Below are 23,775 nucleotides of genomic sequence, written 5' to 3'. Positions count from 1 at the left end.
AGAATTGTTTAACATCTAATATAACTAAATGTAAATTACTATTCAATCTAGAATTGTTTATGTATAGGAGCCACAAATAATCTCAATCGAATCAGCATGCTTTATGGGAACTAAGCCATGTAGCATAGAATGAAAGAGTGATAGGTGAGCAGACCGTGTCTCATATGACAGTAGAGGGTGCGTAGTTTAAAAGCCAAAAAGATGGCCAGCTCCTCGACCGGAGCCACCCTCCACGTCGCCCCAGATCTTCGCACACGTTAGATCTTGTGATGGACGGTCCAGATCGTTTGGAGCGGATTTGATGGGAAGCGGCTTCTCGTGCTTCTCCAATTCTTCTGCTTCTATTCAGCTTCTCCGGCTTCTCGTCCGAATCCAGCCAAACAAATATATACCCAGCTTCTGCTTTTCCTTCCGACGCTTCTTCTCTCCCCCTCCGCTCTCTCCTCTTCGCTCTCTCTCTCCCGACCTCTCCCAACGCGGCTAGGGCAACGGCCACCTGCGCGAGCGGGCCGCGGCAGCGGCCGCCCTCCTCCTCCCCCAGCGTGCTGGCTGTGCCAGCACTGCCGGCTCACTGCTCCAGGCGCTGGCGGGGCGCGACGGTGCTCCCGGCCTGCGGCACGGCGCCGTGCGTGGCCACCGGCCGTCGTTGTCCCCGGCCACGGCGCGGCGCGATCGGGCCCCGACGGCGGCTGGCCGCTGGCGTGGGTGCCCCCAGCGTTGCCTCCTCCCGGCGGTCCGCGTGCGCTCGACCAAACCCTAGCGGCGGCGGCTCAGATCGGCGGTTGCATCTGCCGGTACGTCACCGTCTTCTTCTCCTACTTCCTCCCATGCCTCCTCCTCCAGATCCCCTCTCCCCAGTCCGATGTCGGCGCCGTGCAGCGAACGAGCTTGGCCCCGTGAGGCCCGCTCGCTTCACCTCCCCTCGCTCCGCCTTTTCCTCTACGCCCCGACATACGGGTGGAAAGAGCCATCCTCCTGGACCTCTCCCTGGCAGGACCGACCATGTGGTGGCTTGAGGAGGCGGAACGGCCGAACAGCGCTGTGGCGCGGGGCGGGTGTGTTCATCTCATTTATGCTTTTAATTGATGCGTTTTTAGATTGATTTGGTCCATCTACATTTGATTTGGTGAATCTGTATTTTATTTTGGTGGATTGCAGTTTGGTAACCGATTTGGCTCCTGCTGCACCGTGCTGCTTGGTCTCCTCTCCTTGCCTGAGGGCAATCCTCCATTTAGAACCTCCGTAGTCTGCAGTCTCCGACCTGTGCTGTGCGTTCTGGCTGCGACCATCGCATTTCTGCAGTGTCCTGTACCCAAATCAGCACCTATGTATGCGCCTTTGTGAGATTTTAGAAAGTAATGTTGTAAATTTGCTAGGGTCTGCTCATTAGCTATTCAAACCACAGTGCTTCAAATGAAATTAGGCTCATTATTTGATCATTGTTAACCACAAATAGAAGTACGACTATCAGGCTAAAAAATTCCTTTTCCCGCTATAAAAAAGGACCATCTGCTTAACATACTAATACTATCTAGGATATGTTAATTTTAGTGTCTGCAATTCTAGCTTCAATGCATTTTTTTATTAGAAGTTGTCCTGAATGTAAAGCTTCAGGGAAAAAAAATAGTGGCTTAGTATCCCAGAGGAAGCACAATGTTCTTAAAAGTGACAATTGTCTTGCTGAATTCTGCCGCAATGTCCTAACTTGGTGTTTCTCTCACATGGTTAGTAGTTTTGGTCTTGTCCTGCTACCATTCTTCTATGATCTTTCCTGAGCTGACAGATGTTTCCTATGAATCATGTGTCTGAATTGCTAATATGTCCATGCTTTGGTTGCCATGTAATGAAAATAGATCTCTTTGTTCCGTCTCTGCGGATCCATGGCATTAGCAAAGCATTATTCTCCCTTTTATGTTACAAAACCCATTAGCTCCTGAGATGGAAGCCGTGTCCACATCGGCAGAAATTTTTTTGACCGTTAGATCTCCCGATCCGACGGCCTAGGCCCCCAGCAAGAATTTTCTAGAATCGGCTTCGGATTACACTGTGGGCTTTCTCCAGCTTCTCCACAGATTTCTTGTGTTACGACCGTTCCCTCCTAGCTTGTCTACAGAATCATAGTCAGGATTCCAGCTTCTTCCGTCCTCGGCCCATACTCTTCCCGATGTTTCTCTTCCCGACCCCGACGTCTTCCCGCACCACGCCGCCTAGGCCGCTCCCGACGGTGCTGGGGCCCGGCAGGCACGCCGCGACGCCGGGGGGAGAGGGAGAGGAGAGCCGCGCGGCGCGCTGCCTGGGCGACGGCGCAGCCGGTTTGGTGCCCGGCGGCGCTCGTGGACCCCGGCGGCAGCCGTCCCCACCATGGCACGACGCTAGCAGGCACCACCGGTGGCTGCCGGCGTGGCTTCCCCACGGCGCTGACTGCTCCCGCTGGTCCGCATGTGCTCCACGAAACCCTAACTCCCTGTGCTTGACGACCGCGAGCTGCTCCTGGCGACGCGACCGCTCGGATCCTCAGCATTGGACTGTTAACAAGTAATGTGGTCATTGAATTATTGGTCTCACAACAAATTCTGTACAGTTAGTCAGTCTGCTAATGGTCTGTAGTGGATCTTGTGTAGGTGCAATTTTTGCCTGACTATGGTGTATAAAATCGACTATTCAATTCTTCTGCTTTTATTTCAAATTCATTTTGTGTTCACGATATATCTAAATATCTGCCAACTTTTGATTGTAGGTGTGTTCCCAAGTTTATGAATTTTGAAACTTTGATTTCACATTGAGGCAGTTCATGTACACTTTTTTTATTGCACTATGCGATGTGCAACCGAATAAGACCTAAAATGAATAGCGTAGAGCATCGACCTGGCTCCATCTGTTCTAGCACCAGTTAATACATGATTTCATTTGTTCTGACTAATTTTATGTGTTCCGCCTAATTTATGTAATTGTTTTTTTATGTGTGCACAGGTTGTGCTGAATCTGCTTCCTTTGCAGAGCACTGTTGCTGCAAGTATACATATATGTGTTCAGCCTTTGTAAATATGCCCATTTATTGCTGAATGTTAAATAGCTATTGCACTTATTTGGGGACTTTTATACCATACACAGTACTGTTAATTTTTCTAAATTTTGCTTACAAGATAATCCATTTTGTTTTTTCATGTTGTCCCATTGTAACACATTATGATAGGATAGTTCCTGCGATTAATTGGTTCAGAGCCTTTTCAAACCAATTTTTCTGATAGTCTGCTACTTTTTCTTTTTTTTCATTTTCGACTGACCCTCCTCCCTTTAAAATATGATGTCAGATGAAAACAGTGCAGACTAAAAGGTGTCCGCGGAGAAAACTGTGCTAGGGACGGCAAGCACAAGGTGATTGATTTACAGGTTGGCAACTTGCTTAATGCCTCATTTGTAGTAAGGAATGCTTCTTTTCAATGCATGGTGTTCATACTAAGTACAAAAAATTCAGTCTCATGTCATCTAACAGTGGGGGCTTCCCCTGCTGTTTTCCTGGTTAGAAAAAAAAGGGTTCTGTTTTGATTCCTTATATTGATCTAAGTTACCTTATGTTACCAGAATAGGATGTTGTTTTACTACTTTGTGAGATTTTTAAAAGTAATGTTGTAAATTTGCTAGGGTCTGCTCATTAGCTATTCAAACCACAGTGCTTCAAATGAAATTAGGCTCATTATTTGATCATTGTTAACCACAAATAGAAGTACGACTATCAGGCTAAAAAAATCCTTTTCCCGCTATAAAAAAGGACCATCTGCTTAGCATACTAATACTATCTAGGATATGTTAATTTTAGTGTCTGCAATTCTAGCTTCAATGCATTTTTTTATTAGAAGTCCTGAATGTAAAGCTACAGGGGAAAAAAATAGTGCCTTAGTATCCCAGAGGAAGCACAATGTTCTTAAAAGTGACAATTGTCTTGCTGAATTCTGCCGCAATGTCCTAACTTGGTGTTTCTCTCACATGGTTAGTAGTTTGTCCCTATACAGTGATGCGCCTCAAAATTTTCCCATGCCTGTATCACTATGTTTTCTCATTTGGGGCTAAAGCAAACTCGGGTTCCAGCTTATGAAAATAAGTTGTCGGTGGTCTGGTGGAGGATTTCGCAACAACAAAGTGAAAAAGCCAGAAATGAAAGGTATGTGCTTCTCTCCATTATAATTCTTCACAGGCTCTTATTTCGTAGAGTTCCTGTCAGCGTCACATGGCCTTGTTACGAATTCTCCGTTCTTGAGATCATCAGGTTTTACGCTTTCGGCGCAAGCTAGAATGACATCGTTAATAACATGTCAAGCCCTTGTGAAAAAATCAGCTCTCCAGAAAGTGATTAGTGACACACCTGCTTTTTCTTTATCTTCTACACAGTTTTTCTTATTTTGTTATGACCTTCCATTTGCTTGAAATATTACGTGGTTACATGAAATAGATATCCATAAACAACCCTCAAAGGGACCTTCTTGATCTGGTTGGTACCAAGATTGAGGAGCCTAAGAATGGTTCTAATGTGTTTTAAGGAGTCATGTTCTAATGGTAGCTTTTAAAAAAGCGATGAGAATAGCAATTTAACGTTCTGCCTTACTGCTATGGTAACCTCTAAAAAAACGATGACTTTAGTGCTTTACGCTTGCGCATTACTGCCTCTGTAACTTATTGCTCAGCAGTATTGCAACTCTTCTGATGTCGTTCACACTTCCAGTGACCACACATTCCATATGTACTTATCCCTATGCAGGAGGCGACTTATAACCCTATTATTGGCCTACTCTACAAAAGCCTAATCTCTAAATTTAATTTGCACAACCTTAGCCGTTTACTTATCAACATCATCAGCCTCACAACATGTTTACATCTGTGGAGACACTTATAACAATTCCTCAATGGACACCTCAGACAACGACAATCAAGGCTGGGAACGCGGGATTTTTTACTGTGAATAAGGGTCTTCATAGCTCAATCCGGAGTGCGTAAATGGTAAGGGCCTGTTTGGAATGCGGGATTTTTCCCTGTGAAAATGAACTGATTCCTGTAGAATTCCTGCGCAATTCCTGTGAAATTCCTGCGTTCCAAACAGGCCCTAGGTGTTATAGCCTCAGAATAAATGTGCTTACACATGAAAATTGTTAGAAGGTGTACGTGTAGGGTAATTTAACAAATTCCTATCATGAAGGGAAGTACCTTACGGTTTACCACCCTGGCCACTATCAACGACTCACATGACCCCACTTTTAATTCTTTAGGCATTTCTTTGAATAAAGTTGGTACCAACCGTACGGGTGACAGCAAGATTGTTTATTTGCTGTCACTTCTCTTTGGATGGAAAGTTACTAGCTGGTGCTGCTCATAAGAAGGAGGTAAAATATTCTTTCAGATCCTACGTCTTGCTCTGTCCTTTGGTTTTTGACCCACACCTCCTCACGGTTCAATGCACTGTTTTGTTACACATGTATTGCTGCACGGGACTGATCATTTCTTATCTGAGTTGGGCTTTATCAGTTGATGAAGACCAGTGCTATGCCCCTGGGCTTTATCAATACAAGATAATTTCTATGCAGTTATTGTTCCCGAATGGTTAATCAGTGTGCCATATTTTTTCCTTTCCTTCTCAATTCTTGGAATTCCATCTGCCTGTCGTAATATAACTGAGAGCTTTCTCCTGCTCGTAACTATTTTTTATGGCCTCGCTTTTTATGATCTTATTTTTTTGCCATTTGGTACAGATAGAACAGTTAGCTTTTTTGGACATTCTGCAGCCACTTTCCTCTGATAACACATATCGTGTCCATATTGGAGGTGACAATTTCCAATTTGTATAAATCTCAAAGCTCACTTCCGAAGAATTCAAGGTGAGAATTTCCAATCTGTATAATTCTTAAATTTGATGCTACTTAGCATCATCTGTATACTGCTTGTCTTATTTCAGTAAGCCTTCCGTCCTAGAGTCCAGTTGAAGGTTGTGCCATGGCTTTACCATATCACATATAATAGCACAACCGCACAAATTATGTTCAAATCAAATCTTCTTTGCTCCAAAACTATTTTTCTATAAAAAGGAATGGATTAATCCCAACTAAATCTTAAGAATGTTTAGTTTTCTGATAATAGGTACCTTAGTTTTCATTGACATTTTCATATCACCTCATCGAATGCTTGGTACAACAAAGAGGAATAGAGTGAGCTCAAAGTACACTAGAATTAAAATTACAGTGTGGTTCTCTTTGTCAGATTCGTAGCCTTTATGTCATAGGATTGTAAAATTAACCTCTCCCTACTCTATATGCACAGTGGTAAACCATGTGTTTCATCATCAAAGATACCCAGTTTAGTACACCTTATAACATTCAGGCTACAGCTCGTTTGACATATGAGTTGTGCTTTCAGCTCACTTAGCACCATCCAAACCGAGTTGCATAGTTCTGGTGCAATGGTTTTTACTCAACATTTAGGCTACACTTCCTTTGGAAATGTTGGAAGCAAAAAAACAGTACCATGTACAGGGCTTTTAATACAGCACAGCAACACTTGCCAAACCAATCTTAGTCATAGATACTTGGCCAAAGAGGTAATTTCAGCCATGGATGACTCCAAACATAGTGGTCTCAACAAATGCGTTGACAACTCTTTTGCTGTGCATTATGACCTATGTAATTTCAAGGCATGATCAGCTACTACTCATAGAAGAAGATAAGAGGACTATAGAAAATCTACAGCTACATTCTTGTACTTCTACCATTCATTTATGATACCCAAATTCCACGTGTATTTCTATTGCAATGCCTATTTTCATGTAGTTCTATCAACCATTTATGCTTACCAATATAGTACGTTCCCAGGCAAGATACTACCACTATGCATTATTACTCGGCTTGTTCGGGTGTTCTTAAAAGCAACACTGCTGCAGCCAAAAGTCTCACAGTTCACTATACGAAAAGCAGCTGCTGCTTGTAAATTTCCCATTATATCTGCTGAAATTTCCCATCTTTTTTAGCAATATACTGTCTAAAGATCTATCTTACTCAGGTAAAGTATGAAGTCTATTCTAACATTGACACTAAATAAATTACATATAAGAAAATTACAGCTGTATTGTGGCTACTTGGGGGCAATTGTAGATGAGCACATTCAAATTATTAAGATTTATTGACCTCTGATCCCATAAATAAGCACATACATGATTAGTAGACTATTATTTTATAACTGTAAATGAAGAAAGCTTCAGTACAATAGAAAGATAACTAGCTTTTTAAACATCATGGGGTAGATGTAGAAGAGTTTAGCAGCTCAGATTGTGCAAATGTCTTCAGCTTAGTTTAATCAATATTCCATCTATTTATCCTTCTGTTTATTTGACAATCAAATATATACATGGTCAGCGGGACAATAGGAAGCATGCTGCTAAGCCTTCCAAGTTAGGTGACTGATTAGCTTCCCACATCCACATGTTCAGTTGACCAAATATTAACTGATTTGTTGCAGCTTATTGACATGGCATATTTACATAACGCAGATATAGATGTGCTTGCCTATTGTTAGTCCTGATGATTATAATTACAAATATTTTTTACTCTACACATGGATGTATTGTCTATTAGTCCCTTCTTTTAAAAAATGAAATTGCAGTATAGCACCCATTCGGTATTATAATGACATTCAAAGGAAAAATGACTGACAGGTTCATACTTGTTTTTCCCCTGTTTTCTATATGGAATTTCCCTTTTTCATTTTAATGTGTTATTTCTACACCTTACCACCCTGAAGCATTTATTTTTAGAGTGCTTCGCACAAACTTTGTTTACTGAACCACCCAAACCTTAAATGGCCTTCAGAGGTATTATCCTGTATTTATCGACTTCATCACACAACAAAACAATTCTACTGTTTAGATCTCCATGCTATTTTCCAATCCAGTTATGATATGTCTATATTTCTAGGTTGGGCTCCCTTGCTGATCTAGGAGCAACACTTTCTCAATCCTGTAGAGAACACCTTCCAAGTTCAGTTCATCCTTTGGGTGAGTTATCCTCTTCATTTGCCTTTCTTACATGTTATCCTGAGACTGTCATATGAACTTAATTGCTGTTGTGTGGTATTCGTCATGTATAGGCGCTGCTCATTGGTTTCCTGGATGGGTGGGATGACAGCCAGGGGCCTCAAGTCATCGCCCCAACCATCTGGTCAAAACTAATGCCGACCTCACACACCAGTTAATCTCATCTCTTCCAACCGAGTTTAGACAGGCAGCAGCTCATATACCACAGTCACAGGAACTATGCAATCCACTGGATGAACTAACCCTTACCATAGACTACTACCACAAAAACGTGCAAAAGCTGCATGGATACTACGAAACCAACAAGGTACGCTTCTAACATCCAGCTATGTGTCCCATCTACTACCGCTACCTCACGTATTCAGAAACAATGGATGCCTATGCTTTCAGCAAAAATACATCTCAACCAGACTGCAGACAGAAACGCCGAGCCTAGCAGGCAACCGCTGGGATTGGATGAATGCAACAGAAGAATGATGTACATCAGCATCATCATGCATCGCCTATCACCAGACCTTCACCAGCACCACCACACATCGACAGCGCTACTACCACCGAAGACAACTATTTGTGTACACCGGCTTAGAGATCAGCTACCGTGTATAGCTTTCCTACTATAAAATACTTATCCCTGTAATATATTTCAATAGACCTGTATAACCTCTTAACGTGCTACCGCGCGAGCGCGCGGAATCGCGCGCCAATCCACTAGTTTCCTACAAGGATGAATCAGGTGGCGAGGTTGTCTTCACATAGGTACAGGTACGGTAACCTAACCATCGAATTTACAACGCAAATTTTAGAAAAGTGTCTTAACACCTCAATGCCACACAAAGCACTGTAAGCTAACACTGGTGATTAAAAACTTCCACACTACTAAAAACCTGACAGTCGTAACATACCTGAAATCATTTTGATATTACGAAGCTGAGTTAAAACCCTCGTGGCATACTGAAACCTGTAGAAAATGTGCATACAAATTGGAGCATCAGTTTAGGACTAAAAAAATAAATCTGTCAAAGATTTTTAGAATAGGAAGGTAGGAGGAAGCAAGGACAACATAAACATAGCTGCGGCAAGAGGTATGTTTACTGTGTTCGAATCAATGAAATTGATGCTATATTTATACATCACAGTCGCTGGACTCAGCAACAGTCACATGAATAAGGACATGAACCATTTTATTTTATTTTATTTTGTGATAGAAGCATGAAACAAAGTGGCATGATTAATAAATGTTCGTCAAGAAACCTATAAACTGAGTAGAAATCTAGAGTGAGCATTATAGATAAAGTCTCAGACTTAGACAAATAAAAGAGAGTGTGCAATATTCTCAGTATTCTCTGTTGGATAAATTTCAATTAGACCACTGGACCATTGTTTATAAAAATTTAGCAATCCTATGCCAAGCTTAAGAAGGCATAGTAATCACCTGATATTTCAAATTCAGAGGAATCACCCTTGGCAGAAAAATCTTTGTTTTAGCTCCTAGCTCACAAAATCCAAACAAAAGCAAATAGGTGACATTAGCACTTACCTAATCTCTCTAGAATGAAAGGAAGGGTAACTCTTAATTCAAGCTGGTTGTTCTCCTCATCGCCATTTTTTTTGTTGCGTTGCTCGTCATCCACGTGTACAAATTATTTGTTCTCAAACACAAAGCACCTACATTGGCAAACCAACAAGGCAATTTTGGAAATAGTGAGCACTGAAAATAAAATTGTAGTCCAGGATTGCAAGTTGCCATGCTAGCAGTCTAAGTAGGAAACAAATTCAAGCTGATTGTAATCCACATAAGCTGTTTTTTGTGACCTACATCGGCAAACCAGTGAGTCATGTAAAAACTAATCATGTAACCTATTATTCAAGCAATAACAAGAGCACCAATCCTCTTATTCTCATATATTATATACTTTAGTTGCTGTAAATGTCTGCAAAAATTCCCCCATTCCATTGACTAGTTACTGAAAATAAAACACTGCCACAATAACATAAACCACCTAACAAGCTCACGATTTAGTAGAACATTTTCAATAAATATACTCTAGATATAAAACATGAACTAATTAACTAAATCAGAATGGACATAAAACAGGGAAACCCAAAATCGAGGGGGATCCCCAACAAATCATTGGGGAGAGCCGCGCGCGGGGCATGGAGGCGGCCGCGTTCGGGCCCAGCCGGTGCGTCGGGAGGGAGGGAGAGGAAGGGGAGGCGCAGGTGCGGGCGGGGGCGGGACGCGAGCGGCGGCGGCGCGCTGCGGGAGGAGCGGGCGAGGACGAGGACGAGACGAGGCGGAGGCATGGCGTTTTTTTTCTGTGGGAAGGATATATTTGGCCATGCAGCCCGAGCCCGTTGGCCCGGCCCAAGGCCCATTTTTTTGCCCGGCCCAAGCCCGGCTCAACCCGACGGCGAGTGGGCCCGGGCTGGCACGGCCCGGAGGAGCAGGCCGTGCCTGGGCCTTACCCCAGCCACGTGGGCCAGCATGGCACGGCCCGCTGGCGGCCCGGCCTGCCAACCCCGCGCAGCCGTGCCCCAGCTCACCTCCCCGGCTCCCCTAACCCTATCGCATCTCTTCTCTCCCTCGCTCCCACTCTTCGTTTGCCAGCCAGGTGCGCCACTGTAGGCTCCCCTACGTGCGTCGCACTCTCGCTCCACCCCGCGTCCCGCCTGGCTCGCTCCTTCGTCCTTCCTTCTCCACTCCACCGGTGAGGTACGCCGCTGTGGGCTCGGGGCTCCTCACCTCCGCTCCCCGGTCGGGATCTAGATCCGACAACAGCGTCGCCCCCACCTCCACTCCACTCTGCCTCCCCCCATCCCCATGCCGCCGCCTCTAGAGCTCCACTTCCACCACGCGACGGCGTTGAGTGCGGCGGCGGCCGCCTCCATGGCCCCCGCGCGTCTGGCTATGGCCGCCTCCTCCGCGCCCCCTGCATGGCTTCGAGCGGAGCGGCCTCCATCCCCTCCGCGGCGCCATTGCGCCAATCCCACTCCTCCTCGGCTCCTCCCCGTCCCTCGACCACGCTGATGTCCAGCGCGACAGCAGCGCCGGCGTCGAGCATGGCAACGGCCACCTCCTCCACGACCCCCCGCGCATCTGGCCACCTCCTCCGCGTCCCCCTACAGCGGCTTCGAGCGGAGCGGCCTCGATCCGGCCTTCTACGCCCTCGATCCGGCCGCTACTTCACCGGACTCGCCTCCTCCGCCAGCTACTTCGTTGGATCCAACATCAAGCGACCAGGGGGGAGCTCGCCAGCGGCCACCGCCACCTCCACTCCTTGCCTCCCCCTCCTCTCTGTCGCATTTGGTGGGCCTCGGGCCGGCCTGACCTGCTAAAAAGGCCGGGCTCATCGTGCCGGCCTGACACGGAAATTGGCCCGACAGGCCATACCTGGGCCATCGGCCAGGCACGATGGACCGGTGCGGCACGGCCCGGCGGCCCGATGGGCCCTTTCGTGCTGTGCCCTATCGTGCCGTGCCTAGCACGGTCCCGTGCCGTGCCTAGCACGGGCCTGTGCCGTGCTGGACCGGGCTAGCCCGTTGGCCATCTATATTAGGATCAAATGGAGAATCGGAAGCCCGCGTATATATTTGCTGGGCTGGCTCCATAAGAGAAGTCGGATAGCAGCCAGAGAAACAGAGGGGAAGCCAGTGGAAGGCAAGAAGGAGCGGCAGAAGCTGCTTCCAGCGAAAGCTGCTCCGAGCTTTCTGGGCCACAGGACGGAAGATCCAACGGATGAGAGAAATGGAGGCGACGTGGGCGTGTGTTCCACGCTGGAAGCTGGCGGGTAATTAAGGGGAGAATTCCTAGTCCTGGCACACGTAGGCGCAGAGGGGATGGAGCCACGATTTAAGTACAGAGGGAGGGGGCAGTTGGACCGACAACAATCATACATGATGAAATGCATACAAGACAATAACATAGATATATCCAAATAAAAGTATATTTTGCCATATACATAAAAGCTAAAAATTCTTGTGCATATTAAAAAGGGAACAAACTTTAGTTAGCATGGGGTATCTAATTTTATCAATCTAAATCTTAGGCCAGAAAAATATCACGATAATAATAGAAACAAAAGAGACGAGAAAGAGAACATAAAGATTAGTCATAAATAATATACATGCAGTTGGAGATTAACTAACTAATTGTGGAAGCATTATGGAGGCACCAGCATGTTGAGGGTGCCAGGCCCGTGTTGGTAACAAGTGTCTGTAAGACTGCTACAGACACGTGTTGACACATGTAGTTAGAAAAAAATTACTACAGACGTGTCTTGATCTTATCACAGACGCGTCTTTGCAACGCGCGTCTCTGGTAAAGAATTACTACAGATACGTCTTTACCCACCAGTCTATGTTAAACATAATCACGAACGTGCGTGTTTATATATCACAGTCGCGTGTTAGTAACACATGTATGTGTATACGCTTATTACAGACACGCTTTTGCACGTCTATAATAAGCTCTTATTACAGACGCGTTATTATATACCCTAATTCTGTAGTATACACTTTTGCTCCCACCAGTCTGGCCCTAATTCTTGTTATCTAAACTACATACTCGATCTTATTGTATATTTCTACATATACGTATCTTGCTAGCTTCTACGCTTGACCTGGAGTATGTCAGCACATGGATGCGCTACATGATTCATGCATCCATGTGACCCGTTGCAGTTGTACACTGTACCCATGCTGGTGAGATCGCAAAGTGATGGCTACTGCCCACCAACGTTTACTCACGTGGCTGCTGGACTCAAGCGTCGACTGAGCACGAGCACCACCAAAGCAACACTACATACTGATTTTCGGAGCGGACATTTTTTATTTTTATTAGAGGCATGTAAGTGTATGCCTCTAACCAACGATCATTATTAATAATAACAGTTTACAAAGGCGGTTGGCATCAACATTTTACTCCTCAGCAACAGCAACTCCTTCCTACTGTATCGCATACTCATTTGTCGCTATATATAGGATGCGATCTTTTTTTTTCGTTTACATTTCGTAATCTTGAATGGGATACTTTGGCTACTAAATAGACTTAAATGAAAAATGTTTCAACTATAAAGTTTCAAATCTTGTCAAGCATTACAACTTTAATAAAATCTCCATACGAGATTATTTAAAAAATTAAAAATTTGAATATCAAAATATGTGAATTCGAAGCAAATATTTGACATACTAAACAACTTCAAATTCAAAACTTATTAACAGCAGACATGTAGCAACTTTGGTATTAACTATATAAACATTTAAGGTTGTTTAGAAATTTTAAATTTTAAAATATGTGAACTTAAAACACATATTTAGGACTATAAATGATTTCAAATAAAAAATATTTCAACTACAAAGTTGTATATGGTACTGAGAACTATAACTTTTGTATAGACCATGTCAACATACAAGGTTGTTTGAAAATTTAAAATTTTTGGTTTCAAATATATGAATTTAAAATAATATTTTAGAACTCTAGACAATTTTAATAAAAAACTCCTCAACTATAAAGCTGTAGAGGCTATAAATTTTATATAATGTTTGTCTTCATCTAAGTTCATATGAAAAACTTATGAATTATTTTTTTATGCAACTGTTTTTCAAAATAGACATTTTAAGATGCTCACCTCTGTTAATCAATTTTGGGAGACAAATTCTTAGAATGCCCATCTCCATTAGTAATGATTTTCAGAGATGGACAACTTAAGTTGCCTATCTTTGAAAATCAATTTACAGATGGGCGTCCTAAGGTGACCAGGCCACCTATGTAAATCGATGATTAATAGAGACGGGTCTTAAGACATCTGCCTCTGTAAATAATTTTCAGAGATGGGCATTTGCGTGCAGGCCAGAGGCCACCAGACTATTTACAGGGGTGGTCTCTAGATGCGTCCTCATCTGTTAATCAGAGAAGTTGTCTCCTTAAATCAATTTTGTGCCGGTGCAAGATGACTTCAAATCTTAAATTCTTTTTTCTATTTATAAGAGTTATCTCAATATGTTTTACTAAGTAGCAAAGTCCCATGCGGCCCATCTCTATAAAGGAATCCTGCTTCCAAAAGACGGGTAGCGGATCGGGCCACGTCGCCCGTTAGTCCATTAGCCGTCCGATCAGGCAAACGAGCAACGTGGTCCGTCCGATGGTGGAGCGGTTTGGGTCTCTACCCGCTTCTCTGCCCATCCGATGGCTCGCGAATCTTCATGGCCCGTTGGCCCGTCCTGCTCCTCAAACGGATGAGCAGCGTGAAGCAAGGGCGGCACGGCGATCGACGAGGAGACGCGAACACGTCCAGCCACACGGACGCTGACGCCAGTTCAGTTGCTGATCGATCGAGTCCCTCGTCCATCAAGCCAAGACTCCGACCTGAAATCTCTCGAGCCTCATGGAGTCATTGCGCCTCGACCTGTTCGCTCGGGTAGAGGACGGCAGCGCGGGTGCTGCGGTGGCGGTAGCCAGTGCCGGCCCTAGGGGTAGGGCACCAGGTGCGACGGCCGAGGGCCTAAGCGGAGGAGGGGCTCAAGCCCAGGTATACAGACCCTAGGTCCTATATTCCATTAGGCATTAGCAAATTAATGAGAAGAGAGACATAAAACTGGTCAGACGACCCAAAAAGACAACATCGGCATTTCTTTTCTAGTTTCCTTTTTCCCATGACCCTCGGGTAGAGAGGAGGAGAGGAGTCACGCTGCACACAGCACACTCTAATCGTGAATTTGTGACATGCGCCTTACACACGCGGAGCTGGCGAGCCGCGCCGCCGCGAAGAGCTAGACTACCGGAGACACGGACATGCACGAGGATGGCGACCATGCATGGCTCCACGACGACGATATCTTGATTCTTGGCTTCTTATGAATTGCGATCACTGATCAGTTGTTTAGGCTCAAGGTATTTTTTCCTTTTTATTTTTAATTCAAATTAATTATTTGTATAGTATTCTAGACTTCTAGTACTTTGTATCCATATACTCATATTTTTCTTCTAATTTAGGTGTTAGAATTTTAGAATGTTACCTAAGAAGCATTTGTCATGGGTGAAAAAAGAAAACGAATATATTACTTTTTTAATCTACATTGTTCCTCGATAATTTTCATACATCTACAAATATATTGCTTAATCTACATTATTTTTCGATAATTATCGGACATGTTAAATAAAAAATATGTTATTGAATTTGCTTTCATTTTGTAAGTAAAATTAGCGCCTATATATTATAAGATTTTATATATGATCAAGAGGGGCCGTTGCGACGAGATCACCAGAGGGCCCTTAAATTTCTAGGACCAGCACTGACGGCAGTTGGCAGACCACCAGCGTAGGCATTCCCCACGGCGAATGCCACTACGGCCAAGCGACGAGGCGGCCAGGGAGCTCCATTCCTCCCTTCCCCCGGGTAGCACTAGTAGTAGCAGTGCTCCATCATGCGCAGCAGCAGCAGCAGCACAAACACGCAACCTCCACCGTCGCGTCCAGGCTCACTGGACGATCGGCGTAGGAACCAACGGATGCGCAGCCACCTCCTTCCGTTGGTAAGCATCACACCTACTGACCCGCCCTTTCACCCCCCGTAGGCCGTAGCCCTCTCCGTGGGGGTCCCTCGCCACTGCTCCTGGATGTGCGCTATCTGCTCGATGAAATGCCGCTTCACCTCGAACATGCTTGCTTGCTGCTTCTCCCTTGATTTCTCTATCTTCCGGCATACCGGTCGAAACCACGGTGGTCACCATCGCAGCTACTCCCTGCCCCCTCCCTCGCTTGGATCGTGTCGCTCCGAGCCCCAGAACAGCAGGGTACCACAGCCAGCGTCTCTCAAGGACGGATTAAATATATCTTAAATGTTATAAAGGTAATTTGCTAGCCTATACATTCTCTAATCCTCTCCTGATGATGAATCAAACATTCAGTGCCACTCACATAATCACAATATACATCTTAGTATATTTTGATTAATCTTTCTAATCCCATTCATTTTTATTGGAGCTGGAATGTGAATCGTACCACAACATAATGCAATATCTCTCACCGGTGGAGTTAATTAAAGGTGCATGGGCTTAGACTGCCGATGTCAGCTAAAGATCTGGTGAACCACATGGATATCTTCATCTCATACAATCCAGCATTGGGCAACAATTAGGTGCTGACCAAGGAAACACTTGAGGAGATTGCTCAGCACCATTTTGGTGACATATAAGGTCCACCGGTTTCTGCTTCAGACGAGAAATTACTGATTAATAATGACTAGGGTGGACCCCTCTACTGCTTGATTCAGAAAGACACCGCTGCTTGCCATGCCAAATCCCTTATTGCTTGTTATACAAAAATAATTTAAACTCATGTTTGGCAATTCTCCCTTGATCTGTACCTTGCGTCGTAGTAAGAAGATAGACCCAGCAAGGACATGCTGCTAGCATAAAGGTATATGTCTCCTATTCTTCTCTCTGAATGCTACCTTACTCAATAGAGCAAATCTCATTTCACCTTTTGTATACAGTGGGACGAATTAAGTTGGAAGCTTCGATGATTAATGAAACGTCCGTTGATAACTTTTTAAAATATGGAACATGTTATTTTGTTAACATGGTTTTTTAAATGTATGGAATCTTGAGTGCTAATAAATTATTTTGACTATTGATGAATTCACAAAACAAGAACTCTATGGTTCCGGAGCCGTTATCAATTTTCATGGTCATTTTTTTGTATTTTTCATTGGACATTGGTACCAATGCAGCTTTCTGTTTTAGTAGGGGGTTATTACTCCCCTCGTGTGTCCTACTGAAAAATTTCAACACACGCACACACACAAACTCTTATGAAATTCAAAGAACCAGTTGAACTTGGTAATACTCTGTATACCTAATGTGTCTTAAAATTAAAAGGAACAGTTAAATGTGGTTATACTCTGTATACATAATGTATCTTTTGCTCTTGAAATAGAGAAATATCCAACCATATTCCAAAATAATAAGATAATTAACATAGCAAAAAATACAGCAAGGGAAGAGAATAAGAAAAGAACAGAATCCTGTTCGCTTGAGCTTGTTTGGCTTATAAGCCATACTTTTTCAGCCAACGAACAGTATTTTTCTCTCACACCAAATCAGCCAACAGTACTTTCAGTCATGGCTTATCAGCCAAACAAGCCCAAGCGAACGGGGTTATAAGTGTTGCTCTTTCATAAAATTATTGTACTCTCTTCTTCTCAAGGCATGGTAACATTTACACCTAAACACTTTATTTTCCTTGCACTAAAATATATGTAAGTGTTGTTCTTTTCTGAAATTATTAAATAAAGTTAGGGGCTGCACTCTTTAAATCTGCCCTTAAGCATCAGTGAAGCTTATATAGCAACCACCTGAATACCATTAAGTTTCAAAACTACGACGAAGGTAATAAAAAGACATTAGAATATAGCTTTTTATTAGTTGCTCAATCTTTTATGTTCTTCCCATAGAAATTTTGCTACTTCTATGTTTGATAACTAAAGATAGTGATAAAAAAATTTCACACTCTGATAGGGATCGTTGGCGCTATCTTCATACGCTCGCAGCTGGCTTTATCCATAACTATAAATTTAGCTACAGAAAATATTTAGTTTTTAGCTATAATTACATGAAGCCCATTTTATCATCATTTGCTTTATACTATCTTGAAGACAGACAAATTTAACTGTATAATAAGTGATCTAAGTGAACACCCTTTCACCAAGATTATTTCTGAAACAACGTTCACAGATCAAACAATGTCAGTGCAACCTCCAATTAAATTTGATCGTTTATGCCTTCACTCAGCTTGTTAGTAGTCATTCTTGCAATTGCTAAAAATATATCACATTGCTACATCAGCATGCACGATATTTACTTTGTAGCTCCTATATGTCAAAAACTTTATAGCCCATGTCCTCATATCCCGATCTCCAAGTCGCTTAAAACCTTATAAAGGAGGTCAATTTCAACCATTTTGTTGTTCTCACAGGCTGGTTGCTCCAACAAGGGCGCGGCTTTGCCGCGCCTGGTTTTCTAGTGAACTATAAAAGAAACCTAAAGCAGCCCGCTAGGCACTCAACACGCTTGTGGCCGGAATTTTTGTTTGTCCCTTGTTCGTTGGGTAAAGATGGCCATTTGGGCTGCCCGGCCCAGCATGGCATGGGCCCGTGCTTGGCACGGCATGGACCCATGCTCGGCATGGCCCAATGGTCATGGGCCAGCATAGCCCGTCAAGTGCATCGGACCGTGCCGTGCTAGCCCATGGGCGGCACCAACGGCCCAAGCACGGCCTTAATAGAGTTTAGTCGGGCCGGGTTGGCCCGACGGCCTGCTCGGGCCGAGCTGCACCCGAGAAGCTGGAAGGCCTGGAGTTGAGGCCGCATCGCCGCTTGCTAGATGCCATCGGGCGGGGTCGTGCCGCCTCGCTTCCTCTGCGCACCACGAGCGGGAGCCGCGCCACCGCCTCACCTCCTCCGTGCGTGCCACCCGGGGCCGTGCCGCCGCCTTGCACCTCCGTGCGCGCACTAGTAAACGATGCCAAGTGCGGAGTAGAGGATGGAAGCACGGGACCAGAGTCGGAGTAGAGGATGGAAGGAGAGTAGCGCGTGCAGAAGGGAGGGGGCGGTGTCGGGACGGGATGGAAGGAGAGTAGCGCGTGTAGAAGGAAGGGGCGGTGTTGGGACGGGAAACAAAGTTGGGTAGTTGAGGAAGAGCGCGTGTGGCGGCGGCTAGGAGTTGGAAATAGACTCTAGGGTTATGGTGTTGGCTAATATATTTTTATGTGCACCTGATCGGGCCGGGCCAGGCCGGCATGGCGGGCTTAGGGGGCAGCCTAGGCACGGCCCTATGGCCGGGCCGGGCCAGCACGGGCCCGACAGTCAACGTGCCATGCTGTGCCTAGGCCGGGCCAAAAGCTCGGGCCATGGGCCATGCTGTCGGGCCTCGGGCCTTCTGGCCAACTATATCCTTGGGTATGTGGTGGAACTAAAAATGACCTATTGGCCACTACTCCATTTCTTCCACGTGTTGTGGCTCTTCCTCTTAAGTTGTCTCATTCATCTTTGCCTTCTTCAAGGGATAAAAACGGTCATGAAAACTCCGAAATCTGAAACGCCAATCAGTAAAATGGAAAGTCGAGATATTGGAAACGATACCATCAGGTCAAAAACACTAACGGTCGAAAATAGTAGTTACTTTGTGAAGAGAAAATTGCATATTTGGGACTCTAATCGTTGCAATTCGCAGTTTTAGAACTCCAATCGTTAACTTCGTAAAAATAACCCCGAAAATGTTGGACTCTTGATTTTCATGACATTATGTGTATTTTCTTTCTTTTTTTATCTTTATACATGTATCTGCCGAGACCGCTCCTTCTGTTCCTGTCGTACATACGTCCGTACTTGATGGCTGAGACTGCTGCCTGGGCATGCTTCTTGGCCGCCGCCGCCCTTGCAGGCACGTAGGCTGACCACCGCCATCCTTGCTGCCTGGGCTGCCTGGCTCGCCGCCGCCGCCTGGATTTTTTGCTAAAATTTCTGGACATAGCAGTGGCCGGCGGTGGAGCTTCGCCATCCATGGAGCCCTCAGGCACGGCCACGTCGCCAACGGCCGCTGCCAGCCCTTGAGCGATTGGCGCGGGCAGGCCTCGGGCGTCCGTTGTGGACAGGTCGTCTCGGGCACGCGTGGCTAGCCACTTTGCAGCCGCTGCCTGGCCTTCGGCGGCCACGGCCAGGGGAAGCGAAGGGCTGGCCATGGTTTTGGGAGGCTGGTCCTCCATGACCGTGGCGTCGGGAGCCTGACCCTCCATGGCCGCGGCGTCGGCAGGCTGTCCCTTGGCGATGAGAGGCTGGGCCTCCATGGCTGCTGCCGCGGCGTCGGGATCATGGTTGGGAGAAACGTCGCGGCGTCGGGTGACGGCGATACGAACAGACGAAGGGTTAGGGCTTCTTAACGTCGGGTGACTACGAAATGTCGGGTGGCTCGGACTTCCCTTCCCAGGTACGTACGGTGCCAAATACATGTATACGTGCAAGAAAAGATAGAAAATACACATAATGACATGAAAATCAAGAGTCCAACCTTTGGAGGGTTATTTTTACGAAGTTGACCATTGAAGTCCTAAAACTGCGAAGCGCGACGATTAGAGTCTTAAATATGCAATTTTCTCCTTTGTGAAGAATTGCAAAGAATAGACAACATGAACAAAGAAAAGAAGTGAACTGCTTTGAAAGACTTAAGGTATTCAATTGTTTCAGATGACATGGAAAATTGAACTGTGCGTAGGGCAATCTGTAGCATGCATTTCTTTCGGCAAAAATCCCTCTGCTCATTGACCAACCAGCGATACATGGGAGCTGTAGAGATGATGGACCACCCGACCTAACGAACACAATCTGACCTGACCTAGACAGCAAGTCTGGTAGGTGCGCGCCATAGTTTTAGAACTGAAGTAAATCCAAGCGGGGCTAGCTCGACAACTGAAAAAAAATGCTCACGCGTGCACGCGGGAACCTCCGCGGCTCTATGTTCGAATGCCCACGCCCCCGTTGCTTCCTGCGCCCGCATGCACGTGGGGCCGTGTGCCCCTGCCTCACTCCATCCCCCTCCGCCTCCAGTGCCAGGTGCATGCACGACGCCCCCAACAGCTCCCGTTTTACGTGCCCGGGACTGCCCGTATCCATGCCTCTGCCCACTCCGCTTCTCACGCGTACGCACACACTCAGCAGATGGGTCCCATTGCAATATATGTGATACACGATCTACTTTTATAACATTTAGATGAAACACTTGAAATATACGTCCAAATCAGTTGAACACTTGTAACATGCATCTAAAACACTTGAAAACAAAACACTAGAAAAAACTTAAAAACACGTGTGTAGCCATTGTAAATATATGCAACATCCAAGTGAAACACTTGCAACATACATATGAAAACACCTGAAACACTTGCATATATTTGCAACATCCAGATCTACTTTTATAACACCTAGATGAAACACTTGCAACATACGTCTGAAATAAATGAAATACTTGGAACATACATTTGAAACATACGTATATAGCCATTACAACATGTGCAACATCTTGACTTACTTTTGCAATATCAATATAAAATGCTTGCAACATACCTCTGAAACATCTGAAACACTTGAAATTTACTCTTGTAACATGTGCTTTCAGTGTAATGTCACCTTGCTGCTTAGACGAATAGAGTCTCATTGTTGCGGAGCTCGACGCCGGCGCGGAAGTCAGTGGTGGTGCATGGAGCTCGCAATATCAGCGTGGGTAAGGCGGTGTCACACGAAGCTCCTCCCCTCGTCTGCTTGTTAGAGCATCCATCATCGAGGCTTGCCGGCTCGATGGCGCATGCATGGAGTGGACGCAGCGAGCGGATGTCGCAGCGTAGGCTGGCGGCACGGTGGAGGCGAATTGGGGAAGGTGGGCGGTGCAGTGGAGGCGGAGTATGGAAGGCTGGCGGCGTAGTGGAGGCGGAGCGTAGTAGAGAGATTTTTTTAGCGGCCGAACGGACCGCCCGCTTCGTATCATTAGAAAAAAACTAAACAAAAAACATATTACTATGGATATGCATAACAATTTTCAAAGAACATTGTTCAACAAACTTTTCAAGGGTTTTTTTATTGTTGCCATTACAATTTTTGAAGTTTGGAACAATACTATTTGTCGGTGCAGAAAGTGACCAACACATAAATATTTGTAGTTTTGCCGTACGTTGTGATTGGATGTGGCCTAGCACTCAATGACACAGGATTTATACTGGTTCAGGCAACGTGCCCTACGTCTAGTTTGAGTCGGACGGTGACTTTATTCCTATGCCCATGTGCTCGAAGTTTGCTGTAGGGTTACAAACGGAAGGGAGTAAGATGAGGGTGTAAGAGGCCCGGTCAGACTCTAGTCTGAGGGACCGAGAGTGACAGGAGCTCCGCTATGTGCTAAGTGTTCGAGCGTATGCTCGAGATTTGAACTTGGTGGTTCTGTTGTTGTATGTTGAATCGATGGATCCTCTTCTATTGGGGAGAGCACATCTCCTTTTATAGATGAAGGGGACGACCTTATAAGTGAGAGAGAGTACGTATGCTACTAAGCCTTGTTGTCCATGCCGTCGGGTACAAGATGACTATATGCGCCCATAATACTATTCATGTCAGACGCATGTGGGAGGTTTTACCGTACTCACTGTATATGGCAAATGACGGCGCCTACAACACTGTTGATGCCCAGAGCCATGTGGGGGGTTTTACCGTGTCTGCCTGGTGTGGGAATTGATGGCGCCCATAACACTGTAGTGGTAAAACATCGACGCCCACAACACTACTTGGGTCATGTCCTATTGGTCCTGCAGGTGTGCAGGGTACGGTCCTCGGTATTACAGTTTGACTTGAGTGCCCTGCCTTACTTGCTCCGTCCATTTTCCTGGTCGTCACTGAGCGGCCGTCCCCGGTTGATTGGTCCTAGTCGGCTCCGACTGCCCCAGTCAGAGAAGAGCTGTAAGCAGAGGTTCGGTGTATCCCCGGTCGGAGACATGGGTTGGAGTCAAAAGCGGCGTTTGGCCAGGCCTTCCCATCGGAGAGGCAGGTCGGAGTCAGAAGCAAGGCCTTCCAGTCAGAGAGGCCGGCCGAAGTCGAGGCCTTCTAGTCGAAAAGGCGGATCGCTCTTCTGGCCTGTCGTTCAGCTAGCCCAGGAGTTGCGCATCATTCGCAACATCGTCTACTGGGCCGAGCCTTTGCTGGGAAGCTGGTCCATGAGGGACCCTGAGTTTATGAACCCGACAGGAGCCCCCAAGCTCTGGGCGATTCGGATAGAATCATCTAGGGGATTTTTGTCTTGACGACGGGTGTGCGTGAGCGCACCCGTGGGTGTAGCCCCCGAGCCCCCGAGCGATTTGGGTAGAATCATCTGGGGGATATTTCATTTTGTCAGTGGTGGAATTTTTTGTTTGTTTGACAGCGGGTGCGCGCGAGTGCACCTGCGGGTGTAGCCCCCGGGCGATTTAGGTAGAATCGCCTGGGTGGTTTTTGTCAGCGGGTGTGTGCGTGTGTACCTTTGGTTGAGATAGAGTCGTCAACCAAGGTGGCATCGGGCGCAGCCGAGGGATCAGGTGAGACGGACTTGCGGACCCATCATGCGTAGCTGAGATAGTTTTAGGGATTGGGCGAGACGAGCTCGTGGACCTAGGCATCGGGGGCAGCCAAGGGATCAGGCGAGACAGAGTAGCGGACCCGTCGTGCGCAGCCGAGGCAGTTTTAGGGATCAGGCGAGATGAGCTTGCGGACCCAGGCATCGGGCGTAGCTGAGGGATCGGGCGAGATGGACTTGTGGAGCTGTCGTGCGTAGCCGAGGCAGCTTTAGGGATTGGGCAAGACGAGCTTGCGGACCCAGGCATCAGGCGTAGCTGAGGGATCAGGCGAGATGGACTCTTGGACCCATCGTGCATAGCTGAGGTAGTTTTAGGGATCGGGAGAGATGAGCTCGCAGATCCAGGCGTCGGGCACAGCCGAGGGATCGGGCAAGACAGACTCATGGACCCATTGTGCTTAGCCAAGGCAGTTTTAGGGATCAGGCGAGATGAGCTTGTGGACCCAGGTGTCGGGCGCAGTCGAGGGATTGGGCAAGACAGACTCACGGACCCATCACGCATAGCCGAGGCAGTTTTAGGGATCATGGGTGACGGACTCGCGGATCCTGGCGTCGGGCGCAGTCGA

At 46.0% G+C, this 23,775-nt stretch overlaps 1 long non-coding RNA gene across 18 annotated transcripts; it reads left to right on the top strand.

Moving 5' to 3' along the window:
• Positions 1-225: 225 nt before the first annotated feature.
• Positions 226-8,736, top strand: LOC136486791 (uncharacterized). 18 transcript variants are annotated; one of them, XR_010766957.1, is made up of 8 exons: positions 227-1,055; positions 1,159-4,159; positions 4,912-4,992; positions 5,259-5,372; positions 5,739-5,864; positions 7,950-8,029; positions 8,122-8,375; positions 8,459-8,736. It is a non-coding gene; the product is annotated as an uncharacterized lncRNA (long non-coding RNA). The 18 variants fall into 18 exon arrangements; XR_010766969.1 differs by having other exon boundaries at positions 228-1,055; positions 1,159-3,390; positions 4,087-4,159; positions 5,259-5,864; XR_010766955.1 differs by lacking the exon at positions 4,912-4,992 and having other exon boundaries at positions 226-794; positions 880-1,055; positions 5,259-5,864.
• The last annotated feature ends 15,039 nt before the right edge of the window (positions 8,737-23,775 follow it).

This window comes from Miscanthus floridulus, chromosome 10 (genome assembly GCF_019320115.1).
Source record: "Miscanthus floridulus cultivar M001 chromosome 10, ASM1932011v1, whole genome shotgun sequence".
Classification (NCBI taxonomy): domain Eukaryota; kingdom Viridiplantae; phylum Streptophyta; class Magnoliopsida; order Poales; family Poaceae; genus Miscanthus; species Miscanthus floridulus.
This window is presented reverse-complemented; position numbering and strand designations above follow the sequence as displayed.